General features: G+C 46.0%; 1 protein-coding gene across 10 annotated transcripts in view; it reads left to right on the top strand.

Annotated features, from left to right (window-relative positions):
* The window catches only part of SPATA13 (spermatogenesis associated 13), a 327,141-nt gene that overhangs the window by 112,359 nt on the left and 201,022 nt on the right, over positions 1 to 13,760 (top strand). The window lies entirely within an intron of this gene.

Raw genomic sequence — 13,760 nt, forward strand, 5'->3', positions numbered from 1 at the left:
AACAATTTTTTACGAGGTAAATTTAAAAATAATAAATTACATATGTTAAGTCATTCTTGGGTTTCATTGTCCGGCATAATGAGGGCAGAAGAATCTCATGAACTTCACTTTAAAGATAGTTCTGAATATGCCAAAATGGGAAATGAACAAATACAGAGTAGTTATTGACTTCCCTACATACTCCACAGCTGCTAAACCAGGTTATTACCAGTTTATTTTCTTTACCTATGTCTAGTCTTTACACACTTACAATTTGAAAATGCCGATAGTGTTGCTGTTTGTCCTATCCTGTACAGTGTGGGCTGGGTGCGGTGGCTTGCACCTGAATCTCAGCACTTTAAGGGACTGAGGTGGGAGGATGGCTTGAAACCAAGAGTTTGAGGTTACACTGAGCTGTGATTACACCACTGCACTCCAGCCTGGGCAACAGAGCAAGACCCTGTCTCAAAAAAAAAAAAAAAAGAAAGAAAGAAAGAAAAAGAAAAAAAAAAAAGAAAGTAAAAAAGAAAAGAAAAAGAAAATGCATATGGTAAAAAATGCCTGCCAGAGCACCAAAATGTTATTTAAACATATGGCTTGTATAACTGTCTATATGTAATTACACACATATAGGTGCGCCAGATGTATCTGTATGTCTACATATTGTAACAACAAAATTGGCAGAAGGTGCTATTTTCCAGTGGCAGGGAAAGAAGGGAGGAAGGATAAGAGGGTAGTGAGAGAGGGTTTCCCTGCAGAGAAGCCCACGCTCAAGCATCTACATCCCTTTACAGAGAATTTTCATCCCTTTCAGAGTTACAGGGTGGTGTCCAGAGCTGCCATGCCATTATTCCCAAGGGGGAAAATCTTAAAGGGGGTGTCCTCACACCAGCGCTGTTCAGACGTGTCACTTTCTCTGTGATTAGCTGATGAGGAGTGATTCTAAGTAGAGCGGATTCCAGCACTTTGAACGCTTACTTACTGGTTTCCTGCAGCCTTTCTCATTGGTGGGGACATAGGAACGTTGTGGTTTTAATGATTTTATAAGTGAAATTACTTCCGTAAAACTGTTGGCTGTAGATGCCAGGTTTGAGAATGTCTGTGTCAGGCTGCTCACTACATGTGTATGTGTTGAGAAAATCCCAGTAAGGAAAGGTCACAGTGGGGTGAACAGTTTGGATTTGTTGAACAATATAAAGCTAGAATGGGTTGTTTTTTTTTTTTTTTTTTGAAAGAACGTTTGGTGTTTTGACAAAAAGGATTTTACTTCATCTTAATTTAAAGGGATCTTGGTTCCATCAGTCTATAAAATGAAAAAGCAATTTAGGCCACTCAATTTTTAGAGAGGTTTGATTTTATAATTCTCAAGGCAGGCATAAGTCCACTAGTCCTTAAAACACTTTCCCTTAACCATATATTTAAATATGCAGTTAAGGGAAAGTGTTTTGTGTATACCCACATATGCAGGTATCTTCATCTTCATGGACAGATACAAAGCATCCCTTAGAGACAAGAGCTCTTTGGAAAGAAGCCGATTCCTTTTCATTTACTCCTTCACAGTGACAATGAGAGGGGCACGTGGAATGCAAATAAAGTATTACGGGAAGGTCCCATCTTTGAGCTAAGAGTCTAATTAATAAGGCACAATTAACTGAGGATCTATCTAAATAATCTAAAAACAGTGCTTTGCACATAGCAAGTGCCATAGATTTTGATATAATAACTTGTTAGTTAAATGTTTTAAACTCTGGATAAAGTCCTAATTTTCTTAGTCTGGCTGCAGCCTCCTCTCCAGTTTCATTCATGCTCACTCCCCCAGCTCCTCGCCAGAGGCCATGCCAAACCCTTTCACACACCTGTGCTCTGTGATTTTTTATTCCTCTTTTCTAGCATGGTGTCATCTCCATTTTCTCTGCCTGCCAGTCTCATGTCCATCCTTTTAGGAACTGCTTGTCATCTTCTTTTCTCAGACTTGCGTGCTTCCAGGCAGAAGGAGTCACTTGTCTTCTGAACTCCACAAATTTTATTCTTACCTCCACTATGGCACCTCTTGGCTTCTTACAGTTGTTTTGTTTTGTTTCTGTGAGACAGAGTTTCACTCTGTTGCCCAGGCTGGAGTGCAGTGGCATGATCACAGCTCACTGCAACCTCCATCTCTCAGGCTCAATGGATTTTCCCACCTCAGCCTCCAGAGTAGCTGGGACTACAGGTGCACACCATCACACCCGGCTAATTTTTATTTTTATTTTTTGTATTGGGGGGGTAGAAATGGGGTTCTGCCATGTTGTCGAGGCTGGTCTCAAACTCCTGGGCTCGAGTAATCCACCTGCCTCAGCCTCCCAAAGTGCTGAGATTACAGGTGTGAGCCACTGCGCCTGACTTCTTACTTTTTTTTTTTTTTTTTTTTTTACATACCTATTTCTTCTCAGTCGCAGGAGTCATTCTGTGATCACCAGCACCAAGCACAATGAGACAGCCTGATACATAAACTTGATAAATAGATGTTGAATGAGTGGAAAAAGAAAAGGGTGGGATTTGAAGCAGCTCAAATAGGCCTACAGAGGATGTGCTTTACAATAGAAATGGAGGAAAGGATAGAAATGGAAAGCACATAAAAGCTCTCTGTTAAGGGTCTAATTGTGTCCCTAACATTCACATGTCAAAGCCCTAATTCCCAGTACCTCCAAATGTGACTGTATTTGGAGACAGGGTCTTTACAGGGCTGATTAAGTTAAAATGAGGTCCTCATGGTGGGCCTTAATCCAGTCAGCTGGTGTCTCTTAAGAAATTAGGACACAGACACACACAGAGGGTAGACCTTGTGAAGACGCAAGGTGAAGACGGCCACCTGCAAACCAAGGAGGGAGGCCTCAGAAGAAGCCTGCTGACACCTTAATCTTGAACTTCCAGCTTCTAGAACTGTGAGAAATACATTTCTGCCGTTGAAGCTACCCAATCTGTGGTACTTCATTATAGCAGCCCAAAGAAGATTTCTTTTGTTTTCTTTTCTCTGTCACTCAGGCTGGAGTGCAGTGGCATGATCACGGCTCACCGCAGCCTTGAGCTCCTGGACTCTAGCACTCCTCCTGCCCCAGCCTCCCAAGTAGCACGGACACCAGGTGTGCACCACTGTGTCTGGCTGACTTTTTACCGTTTTGTACAGACAGGGCTTCTCTATGCCTTCTCAGGCTGGTCTCATACTCCTGGCCTCAGTGATCTTCCTGCCTGGGCCTCCCAAAGCATTGAGGTTACAGTTGTGAGCCACCATACCTGGCCCAAGATTTCTAAGTAAAAGAAATCTTCCCCATCTTTTATCTCTCCTCTGTTAGAAGCCAAAAGTTATTTTTCTCCACACTCAACTTTTCCTTGTATATGAAAATGCACACCATTCCACCATTGACATGGGTGGGAATCCTGGCAGGTTTTTGGTTTCCTGTCCCCTCACTTCAGTTGAGCAGTTGTGCAGCAGTGACCAAGCCTGTCGGTGCATTGCTCAGCAGTGGGTCACCAGCCACATGTCCAGAACAGCACCCGCTTTGTGTCTCACTGGGTCTAAGTACTTACAATTCGGTGATTGTTTGTTTCCAATGTGGAATCCCCTGGTGCTGGGGCCAACAGAGCTGGCTCTCGTTCCAGGGCAAACTTAACAAACAAGTTCAAGGTGAGGGCCCTGTGCACTTTACAGAGGTCCCACACGACAGCTATAAAACCAAGAACCTGCCAAAAGACATGGGGATAATGGGTAGTCCTGTAGAGAAAGAGACAACAACAGAAAAATCTTGTTCCTAAATTCACTGAAGATTCCAGATAAACCAGATCGAGTGAGTTTCAGCAAATACGGGGTCACGGATTCAAAAGGCAGCCGTGTAGTCATGTCTGTGCACTCTTCCGAGCACTCGGAGAACTGACTGATAGGATTCTAGTACATTTCCTCTCTGAAAACTATATTTCTGGGAACCTTCAGATTACGCACAAACGTGAAAAGATGATAAGGACGGGGAAGAAAAAGGAAGAAATGTCTGCTTGCCAGAATAGCGGCGGGAATAAATAGAGCTTTGACAGCTCTATCAGGGGAAGGAAATACTAGAAATTAAAGCAGATATGAAGTCTAGGAGGAAAGTGAAATGCAAGACGATCTCACAGCGGCTGGGTACTCTAGTGCCCTTTTGAATAAGAGGAAAAAAATAAAAAAGCTCGAGGCTGGTTCTCCACTCAGTCGCGGTTATGTGGCCATGGCGGTCCGTACGCAGGCCCAGTGGACTGTCCCCGGAGAAACAAGCACTCTTCATCACAATCTCTAAAGTGTGTTGTCCCAAGGAGCCTGAAAAATGGTTGCCAAATGTTAAAGAGATACCCACGGCCCTAGAAAGGAATAAAAGCAAACATACTTGCTTTTGACTTCAGCTGTCTCTCTCAGAAAATATGAAAAGGAAATAGTGTCGACTCTGAGTTTATGGACTTTCATAGAGAAAAATCACCTCCTCACCGAAGGGACCTGCATGCCCGCTCTTAACACGCTTATATTTATATGTCTGTGAATTCCACATAGGAAATAGAAAAGCCCAATGACAGTGTCTACAGCAGCTTTTCTTCCCTGCATTTTCAGTTTTTATTGAAACTTGGTAAGAAAAAAAATGGGAGTAGAGAGGGGTTCCCGGACCCCAGGGCAGCCTCTTCTAATCTTTCTGTTTTAGACTTTGGTGGTAACTCTCACAGAACTCGAATAAGATGTGTACTGCTCTATTGGTATGTTAAATCTAGGTGGTATTTTTTGAGTCCTGGTATGGAAGATGTTCACTTGCACTATTCTTGTGCTCCTCACAATTTTAATTATTATGCTTAGTTCTTATCTTAGTCCATTGGTGCTGCTATAGTAAAATACCACAAACTGGGTTATTTATAAAGAACAGAAATTGATTTCTCAGATCTGGATTCTGGGAATCCAAGATCATGGTACTGGCAGGCTCGGTGTCTGGGAAGGGCCTGATCTTGGCTTCCGAGAGGGGACTTGCTGCTGTGCCCTCCGGAGGGGTGAATGCTATGCTGCAGGGGAAGGGAGGACACACTCCTCAAGCCCTTTCAGAAGGTTGCTAGTCCATAAGGGTTTGATTTAATCACCTCCTAAGGGCTCCAGCTCTTAACACCAACACATTGTTGATTAAATGTCAACACGTGAATTCGGGAGACACATTCATGCCACAGCAGTTCTTCCTCTGATTCCCTTTGCACCTTTGTACCTAGGCTTAACCCTCAGTTTCTTGTTCTCTCCGCGTTGGACTTAACCCCAAGTGGGACGTGTGCCTGTTTATATTTTACAATAAAGGCCTCTGTGACTCACCGTGGGTGCGTGGGCTTTGAGGAGTGCAGCCCTAGGATGGGAGCCTGCCCAGGACTCTGTGAAGCGGGACCTGCTCACTGAAGGAAACTGCTTTACGGAGGGCTTTTGCCAACACACCCTTGCAGCCAGGATTCTCCTGAGGCAGTTTACTTAATTTCTGTTTGGAAGAACCCTCCAGTTTGGAGCCTGGGAGTAAATGCTAGCTGCGTTTCACGGCAGAGGGGCGGGAGAGCCTGATACTGGGACTCCTAGGCAGCATCCAGACAGCTCCTGCAGCTCCGCACCTTTCCTCGTCTCGCCTTTCAAGCCTGGAGGCCCCAAGCCCAGAATTCCTTGGGATTTTTCAGAAAGATTGGCGCCCACGTTCCCACCCCTTCTAAGATGACTAGTCTGGGCTGCAGTTGACTCTCCTGGGTTTCACCTAGCAGCACACTTGCATTTGCTTTGTCTTCCAGAAATGTTTAAAAATCTCTCTTCCCTGCTTGTAGCCTGCACTCCAGCTCTCTCTTTTTTAAAAAAAAAATTTTTTTTTTAATTTTTTTAAAATTATACTTTAAGTTCTAGGGTACATGTGCACAACATGCAGGTTGGTTACGTATGTATACATGTGCCATCTTGGTTTGCTGCAGCCATTAACTTGTCATTTACATTAGGTATTTCTCCTAATGCTATCCCTCCCCCATCCTACAACAGGCCCCGGTGTGTGATGTTCCCCTTCCTGTGTCCGCATGTTCTCATTGTTCAATTCCCACCTATGAGTGAGAACACGTGGTGTTTGGTTTTCTGTCCTTGTGATAGTTTGCTCAGAATGATGGTTTCTAGCTTCATCCATGTCCCTACAAAGGACATGAACTCATCCTTTTTTATGGCTGCATAGTATTCCGTGGTGTATATGTGCCACATTTTCTTAATCCAGTCTGTCATTGATGGACATTTGGGTTGGTTCCAAGTCTTTGCTATTGTGAATAGTGCCACAAGAAACATACGTGTGCCTGTGTCTTTATAGCAGCATAATTTATAATCCTTTGGGTATATACCCAGTAATGCGATTGCTCCCACACTCCAGCTTTCTTTAATGTTGGCCATTAATTCTCTTCTGTTTTCCCTTACTGTCATTTGGAGGTCTTAGAAGGGTGACAAGATAGAGATAGAGGCAGAGGTAGAGGTAGATAGAGACACCTGAGTTTTTTTCTTGTCCTGAGTCAGCCATATTCAATCGGAACTAGAAACGATGGAAACTTTTAAAAATGACCTGATACTAACCCTATCCTTTTGGAGCCTTCCCCACCCCCCCACCACTCCCAATTACATGGATAGACTGTAATTCCCTTAACCAGCACCCCTACGAGGTTGTTTGTACATTTTACTCTAGTAAATACACCTGCAATGAATATAGCTGCAGGAATAGTATCACCTGTGCCCATCACCAGCTGTTTCCTTGGGATACATTTCTAGAAGTGAACTTGGTGAATCAAAGGTGGCATCTTTTTAAGGCTTTCCATACACATTGCCAAATGGCCTTACGGAAAGTTTATATCAAGTTTTCACTCCCATTCCATGCGAGAACTAATTTTCTTTCAATCGCAGATGCTGTTATGCTTTTAGAATTGCAAATCTGGCAGGGGGACATGGCATTTTGTTTCCATTTTTGGCTGACTTTATTGTTAACTACATCACTCCAGCTATAGGGTGAATAATGGCACTTTGTTTCTTTACCTTCTCTGGCTTTCCAGAGGAAGTGGGAGCAGTAAAAACTGGAGCACACGGAATCAATGCAGCTGTGTTCTGCCCGCTGAGCCGGCTCTCCCAGAACCAGCTCGGCTCTGCCAGCCTTGAGAGCATTGGTCATGGAGTGAGGAGGGGAGGAGAGGATGGCTCTACCTCAGACCTCATTCTCCCTTGTGCAATGAATTCTATAGGGAATAAGGGGAAAGAGAGGACAAACCTTGGGAGGGGACTGCATTTTAGGACTAGGATTGATGGAAACAGATCCACGCTCACTTAATATTGAAATATGTCCATGAGTTGACTCCAAACCCCTTGACTCTGCTGGCTCCTATCGAGATGAATTGCTCCACCTAAATCTGCATCAGCCCCCAATCTAAGCCTAATCTTTACTGCCTCCTAAGGTGGTGCAGAAGCAGGGGTTGTGGGTAAATAACCAGTTATTATTCATTCATCAAACCTTTATTGAACACTTGCCATGGGCCAGACACTGCTAGATCCTGGGGACACGGAAAGGAAACAATCATGCCTCTGCTGATGAGGTTCTTAGAAGCTATTTGGGGAATACGTATGTAACCTAGGATAACTGAGCAATAACTGTAGAAACTGTAAAGCAGATTACACATAGGAACGGGCAGATCTTTCCACCCAGTAACTGACCTGAGATAAGGAAGTGAAGAATAAACACCAAGGTTTTTGGATCCCTGCTAAAGACTGAAATATGTTTGCACCATCTCTGCACATAGCATATTCTTGATTATCTCCTTTTTTTTTTTTTTTTTTGAGGTGGGGTCTTGCTCTGTTGCCCAAGCTGAACTTCAGTGATGCAGTCATAGCCTCGAACTCCTGAGCTCCAGTGATCCTCCTACCTCAGTCTCCCGAGTAGCTGGGACTAGAGATACTTGACACCATGTATGGCTAATTTTTTTTGTATTCTTCTAGAAATGGGGTCTTGCTGTGTTGCCCAGGCTGGTCTTGAACCCCTGGTTTCAAGTGATCCTCCCACCTTGACCTCCCAAAGAGGCCAGACACATGCATGAGCCACCACACACAGCCAACTCCCTCTTTATTAATAAAAATAATAGAAGAGGCTAGTGGAAAAAAACATTTCTGACAAACCATAGTATCTTCCATCCTCTCCATCTCTACTGCTAGTATCTTAATTCAGATACTCATTATTTTATCTCTCTTAACATGAATCTTGCCTCCTGGAATCTATCCTTCCAGGGGTACTTTGATTGCATCGTCTCCGTCCTGCTCCCCACCCCCAACCCCAGAAACAGAGTCTTGCTCTGTCACCGAGGCTGAAGTGCAGTGGTGCAGTCATGGCTCACTGCAGCCTCAACCTTCCCAGCTCAAGTAATCCTCCCACCTCAGCCTCCTGAGTAGTTAGGACCACAGGCACATACCACCACACTTGGCTAACTTGTATTTTTTGTAGAGATGGGGTTTCACTGTGTTACCCAGGCTGGTCTCAAACTCCAGGACTCAAGTGATCCGCCTGCCTTGGCCTCCCAAAGTGCTGGAATTATAGACGTGAGCCACCACGCCCAGCCTGCTTCCATATTTTAATGTCATCAAATTGATCATTTTTTCCTTTGCTTTCCAATGTGAAACCATCCTTGCATATCCTACTTGGTCATGATAGCTATTCTAAAATAGATTTTTAGCATTTGTTTGCTAATATCTTATTTCACTATTTTGCCTCCGTGCTTATAATGCAGACTAACTCATAATCTCCCCATTTGTGTTGTCCTTGTTTGATGTTGGTATTGAGGTTATACTGCATCTATCCAATCAGTTGAAGCACTTCCTCATTTTTTTTTTTTTTTTTTTTTGAAGTTTTTAAGAGAGACAGGGTTTCACCGTGTTAGCCAGGATGGTCTCGATCTCCTGACCTCGTGATCCACCTGCCTCGGCCTCCCAAAGTGCTGGGATTACAGGCGTGAGCCACCGTGCCCGGCCGCACTTCCTCATTTTTACATTCTCTAGATCGTTTTGAATTACATAAAGACTCTTGTCCTTGACAGTTGGTAAATGGTAGTTCTTTGGCCTCATCTTCTAAGAGTAGTGTTTTTATACAGTTGATGCATCTTTTCTAGTTGGCCCATAGGACACTCTCTAGGCTGTCCTTCAGTCTCACTTACAGTGGAAATGTCCTTTCCTTTCTGCACTTCTGCCCCCCATTCCCTCTTGCAGAGCTGAGTTATTGGCCAGACACCAATTAAGACAGATTGTTCTCTCCTCTGGCATTGCAGCAAAGCTGTATGGTTTGACCTAAACATTTTCCATTAACAATAAAAATCTACCCTTAACTCACTGGGTCAGTTTGCTACTCTGCTCTTGTTGCCCCCACAGCACCTTCTGTGCCCCTCTGCAGCGCTCCCCACATTGTAGGACAATCAATCCTACACGTGTTTTATCTCCAGCCAGAACTTGAGCTCCATATACACTGTGCTTTGTTCATCCTTGCACTTCCCATGCTGAGGAATTGAATTCTCATGCTCAGCCACGGAAGTAGCAAGGATGCAATCCATTTTTGCATCCCATTTCTTGTGCCAGGTATACACACAAAAAAACCCCAGTAAACGTTTGTGGAATAAATGAACAAAATGTTCTGTTCTGATCAGCTAAACACAAACAGCCCATTACAGCTGTTTGGTTGTTATATTATCACTGTGTAACAGGAGGTGCTGATATCTGAGTCCTAGTCTCTGTTTTCTCAGTCTTGTTCCACAGTTCTCTGTTCTCTGCCTTCATGGGCTGGGCACTCAGCCTTCTTCTGCAAGACCCTCCGTGTCTGGTGGTTGTATGATTTGGTCTTTGCTGTGGTTGCTTCAGATTCTTACCCGTGCATTTACTCTCTTATTCTGTTTCCACTGCTCTGTTGCTAAGTCTTCCTTTCTATGGTTCAGATTTCCCTGAGAGCTTTCTAGAATTCTACTGATTTATAATTCATTCTGGCAGACTCAACGGGGTGGGAGTCCTTACTGTAATGAGTCACAGCCAAGGAAGTCTGGCTTCCTGGAAGCCTGGGTTCCCAGGCATAGCCTCCTCCAGAAACGAGAACAAATGCTGTCACTAAGGAACTTCTCGGCTCTCTTTCCTAAAGTTTCCTGAAATGTTACTTAAAAGGCTAACCGCATAATGTCCACTTTTAGTTTTGTAAACCGCTATGTGCAAACCACTGTATCTGCACGTCCCAAAGGAAAACATATTTTTACATCAGTTATTTAATATCCTAGGCAAAAGTTACTTTGGTTCAAATCATCCTTAGTAGTGGCACCAATTTTCTTGAATCAGATGTTTTCTAAAGCTACTTCTGGGACCAGGTGCAGTGGCTCATGCCTGTAATCCCAGCACTTTGGGAGGCCAAGGCAGATGGATCACTTGAGGTCAGGAGTTCAAGACCAACCTGGCCAACATGGTGAAATCCCATCTCTACTAACAATACAAAAATTAGCTGAGCGTAGTGGCACTTGCCTGTAGTCCCAGCTACTCAGGAGGCTGAGGCACGAAAATCACTAAGATAAGTAAATAAAGCTACTTCTGTAAAGCAAGCGTATTATATTTTTACATGAAACAAGAAAATAAAGCTGGGCATGGTGGCTTACGCCTGTAATCCCAGCACTTTGGGAGGCTGAGGCAGGTAGATTACGAAGTCAGGAGATTCAGACCATCCTGGCCAACGTGGTGTAACCCCGTCTCTACTAAAAATACAAACATTAGCTGGGCATGGTGGTGCGTACCTGTAATCCCACCTACTCGGGAGACTGAGGCAGGAGAATTGCTTGAACCAGGGAGTTGGAGGTTACAGTGAGCCGAAATCACACCACTGCGCTCCAGCCTGGCGACAAGAGTGAGACTCGGTCTCCAAAAAAAAAAAAAAAAAAGAGAAGAAAAGAAAATATAGTTATATAAACACCAACACAAGTATCAAGGATGTGTTACAAGTTTGCAAAGTGTCCTCCCTGGTTATGAGTTTGATCTTTCATACAGATTACTTGAGGGATGAAAATGTTTTCTACAAGTTTGAATGTGGAAGAGTAATTCAGTTTCTTATTGGTGATTATCTAAGTGGTGCAAGACATTCATATGCAGTATCGAGGGACAAATGTAGACTTTGGTTAGATTGTATAATTCAGATGTGCTACAAGATGCAACAGAAGCTTTGGAGAAACAGCTTTTGGAGAGACTGCCCGCCAGTTTTTTGAAATACTGCAAAAGAACAAGTGATATTTCTCTTTGTGGGGGTCTGTCCAATCTGATTGTGAATTTTTCTCATTGCTTTCTGAGAGTTAGAACTGATTGAAAACCAATATGCGAGCATATAGAGGCTAATTCAGTGTGCACGTGATGCATGCTTGTGTGCACGTGTGCACACATGTAGAGCCTGTCACAGTGCCTTCCCACAGCAGACCACTTGGTGAGCAGGAAAGAGAGCTGGTCAGCACACACTTGGCCTGGTGCTGCCTCCACTGTTCTCTTGGCATCTCAGGCTGTCAACTGGCTGCTGCAGTTATTCAAGGCTGTCAATTTTTTGTTTTTAAATTCAGATGATTTCTTCTGTATTCAATTTTTTATTTTTGAAGAAGCTCAAGGTCAAACTCTGCTTGGTTTTTGTTGTTGTTGTTGTTGTTGTTGTTGTTGCTTTGAGATGGAGTGGTGGAGTGCAGTGGCGCAATCTCGTTTCACCTCAACCTCCACCTCCTGGTTTCAAGTGATTCTCTTATCTCAGCCTCCTGAGTAGCTGGAAATAAAGGCATGCACCACCACACCTGGCTATTTTTGTACTTTTAGTAGAGACGGGGTTTCTCCATGTTGGTCAGGCTGGTCTCGAACTCCTGACCTCAGGTGATCCACCCGCCTCAGCCTCCCAAAGTGCTGGGATTACAGGCGTGAGCCATTGCACCCGGCCCCTTGGTTTTGTTTTGAATCCGGCCCAGGTTGAGTCCTGGAGACTCTGACAGGAGGAATTTCTAGAAACATTCTTTCAGGGGAGAAGACAAGGTATCTTGTTTGCTGTAGATGTTCCTGCATAGAAGAGATAGAAGAGGAAATGACCGCGGAGGCCGTCTGGCCCTGTGTTTTGACATGGCAAAATTAGTGAATGCATTCAGAAGACCTTTGAGCACGAGAGGACCCTGGAACAACACAATTTTGACTGCAAGTATTAGTTGGGTCTACCAGGTGCCTGTCACAGCAGCAGTCATGGCAGCAGTGACTCTAGTTATGTCCATGACCAACTGCTGCATAACAAATAGCCCCACGAGTCAGCAGCTTACGACAGGGTCCGCAGCCCACAGACTGGCCCTGGTCCGTGGCCTGCGAGGAACCTGGCTGCACCGCAGAAGGCGAGTGAGGCTTACCGCCTGAGCTCTGCCTCCCGTCAGGTCATCGGGGCATTGGATTCTCACAGGAGCATGAACCCTACTGCGAACTGCGCATGCGCGGGATGTGCGTTGCGTGCTCCTCATGAGAATCTAACTCATGCCTGATGATCTGAGGTGGAACAGTTTCATCCCCAGACCATCTGTCTCCCTTCGCGTCCGTGGAAACACTGTCTTCTACAAAACCAGTCCCTGGTGCCAAAAAGGTGGGAGACTGCTGGTTTACAACAGCAATGAACATTCATCATCCCACGCAGTGTCAGAACGGTCGGGAACACGGGTGCCCTGCCTGTGTGCTTCTGGTTCCAGGTTTCTCAGGGGGTTGTGGTCAGGGCGTCAGCGGAGGCCATATTCATCTGAAGGCTTGACCAGGAATAAAAGAGCCACTTCACAGGTGGCTCACTCAGATGCTGGCAGGTCAGTGCTGGTGGCTGGCAGGCAGCCTCAGCTCCTTACCCCATGGATCTCTCCTGAGCACACTTTTCCTGTCCTTACAACCTGGCAGCTGGCCTCCTCCAGAGTGGGTGACTCAGGAGAGGACAGGGCGAGAGCCACGGAGAGGGTGACTTGGGAGAGGACAGGGCAAGAGCCACGGGGCGGGTGACTCGGGAGAGGACAGGGCGAGAGCCACGGGGTGGGTGACTCGGGAGAGGACAGGGCGAGAGCCACGGAGCGGGTGACTCGGGAGAGGACAGGGCAAGAGCCACGAAGCGGGTGACTCAGGAGAGAACACGGTGAGAGCCACGGGGTGGGTGACTCAGGGGAGGACAGGGCAAGAGCCACAGGGCGGGTGACTCAAGAGAGGACAGGGTGAGAGCCACGGGGCGGGTGACTCGGGAGAGGACAGGGTGAGAGACACGGAGCGGGTGACTCAGGAGAGGACAGGGCAAGAGCCACAGGGCGGGTGACTCAAGAGAGGACAGGGTGAGAGCCACGGGGCGGGTGACTCGGGAGGACAGGGCGAGAGCCACGGAGCGGGTGACTCGGGAGAGGACAGGGTGAGAGCCACGGAGCGGGTGACTCAGGAGAGGACAGGGTGAGAGCCACGGAGTGGGTGACTCAGGAGAGGACAGGGCGAGAGCCACGGGGTGGGTGACTCAGGGGAGGACAGGGCGAGAGCCACAGGGCGGGTGACTCAAGAGAGGACAGGGTGAGAGCCACGGGGCGGGTGACTCGGGAGAGGACAGGGTGAGAGCCACGGGGCGGGTGACTCGGAAGAGGACAGGGTGAGAGCCACGGAACAGGTGGGTGAGAGCCACGGGGCGGGTGACTCAGGGGAGGACAGGGCGAGAGCCACGGGGCAGGTGACTCAGGGGAGGACAGGGCAA

This window comes from Macaca fascicularis, chromosome 17 (assembly GCF_037993035.2).
Source record: "Macaca fascicularis isolate 582-1 chromosome 17, T2T-MFA8v1.1".
Lineage (NCBI taxonomy): Eukaryota > Metazoa > Chordata > Mammalia > Primates > Cercopithecidae > Macaca > Macaca fascicularis.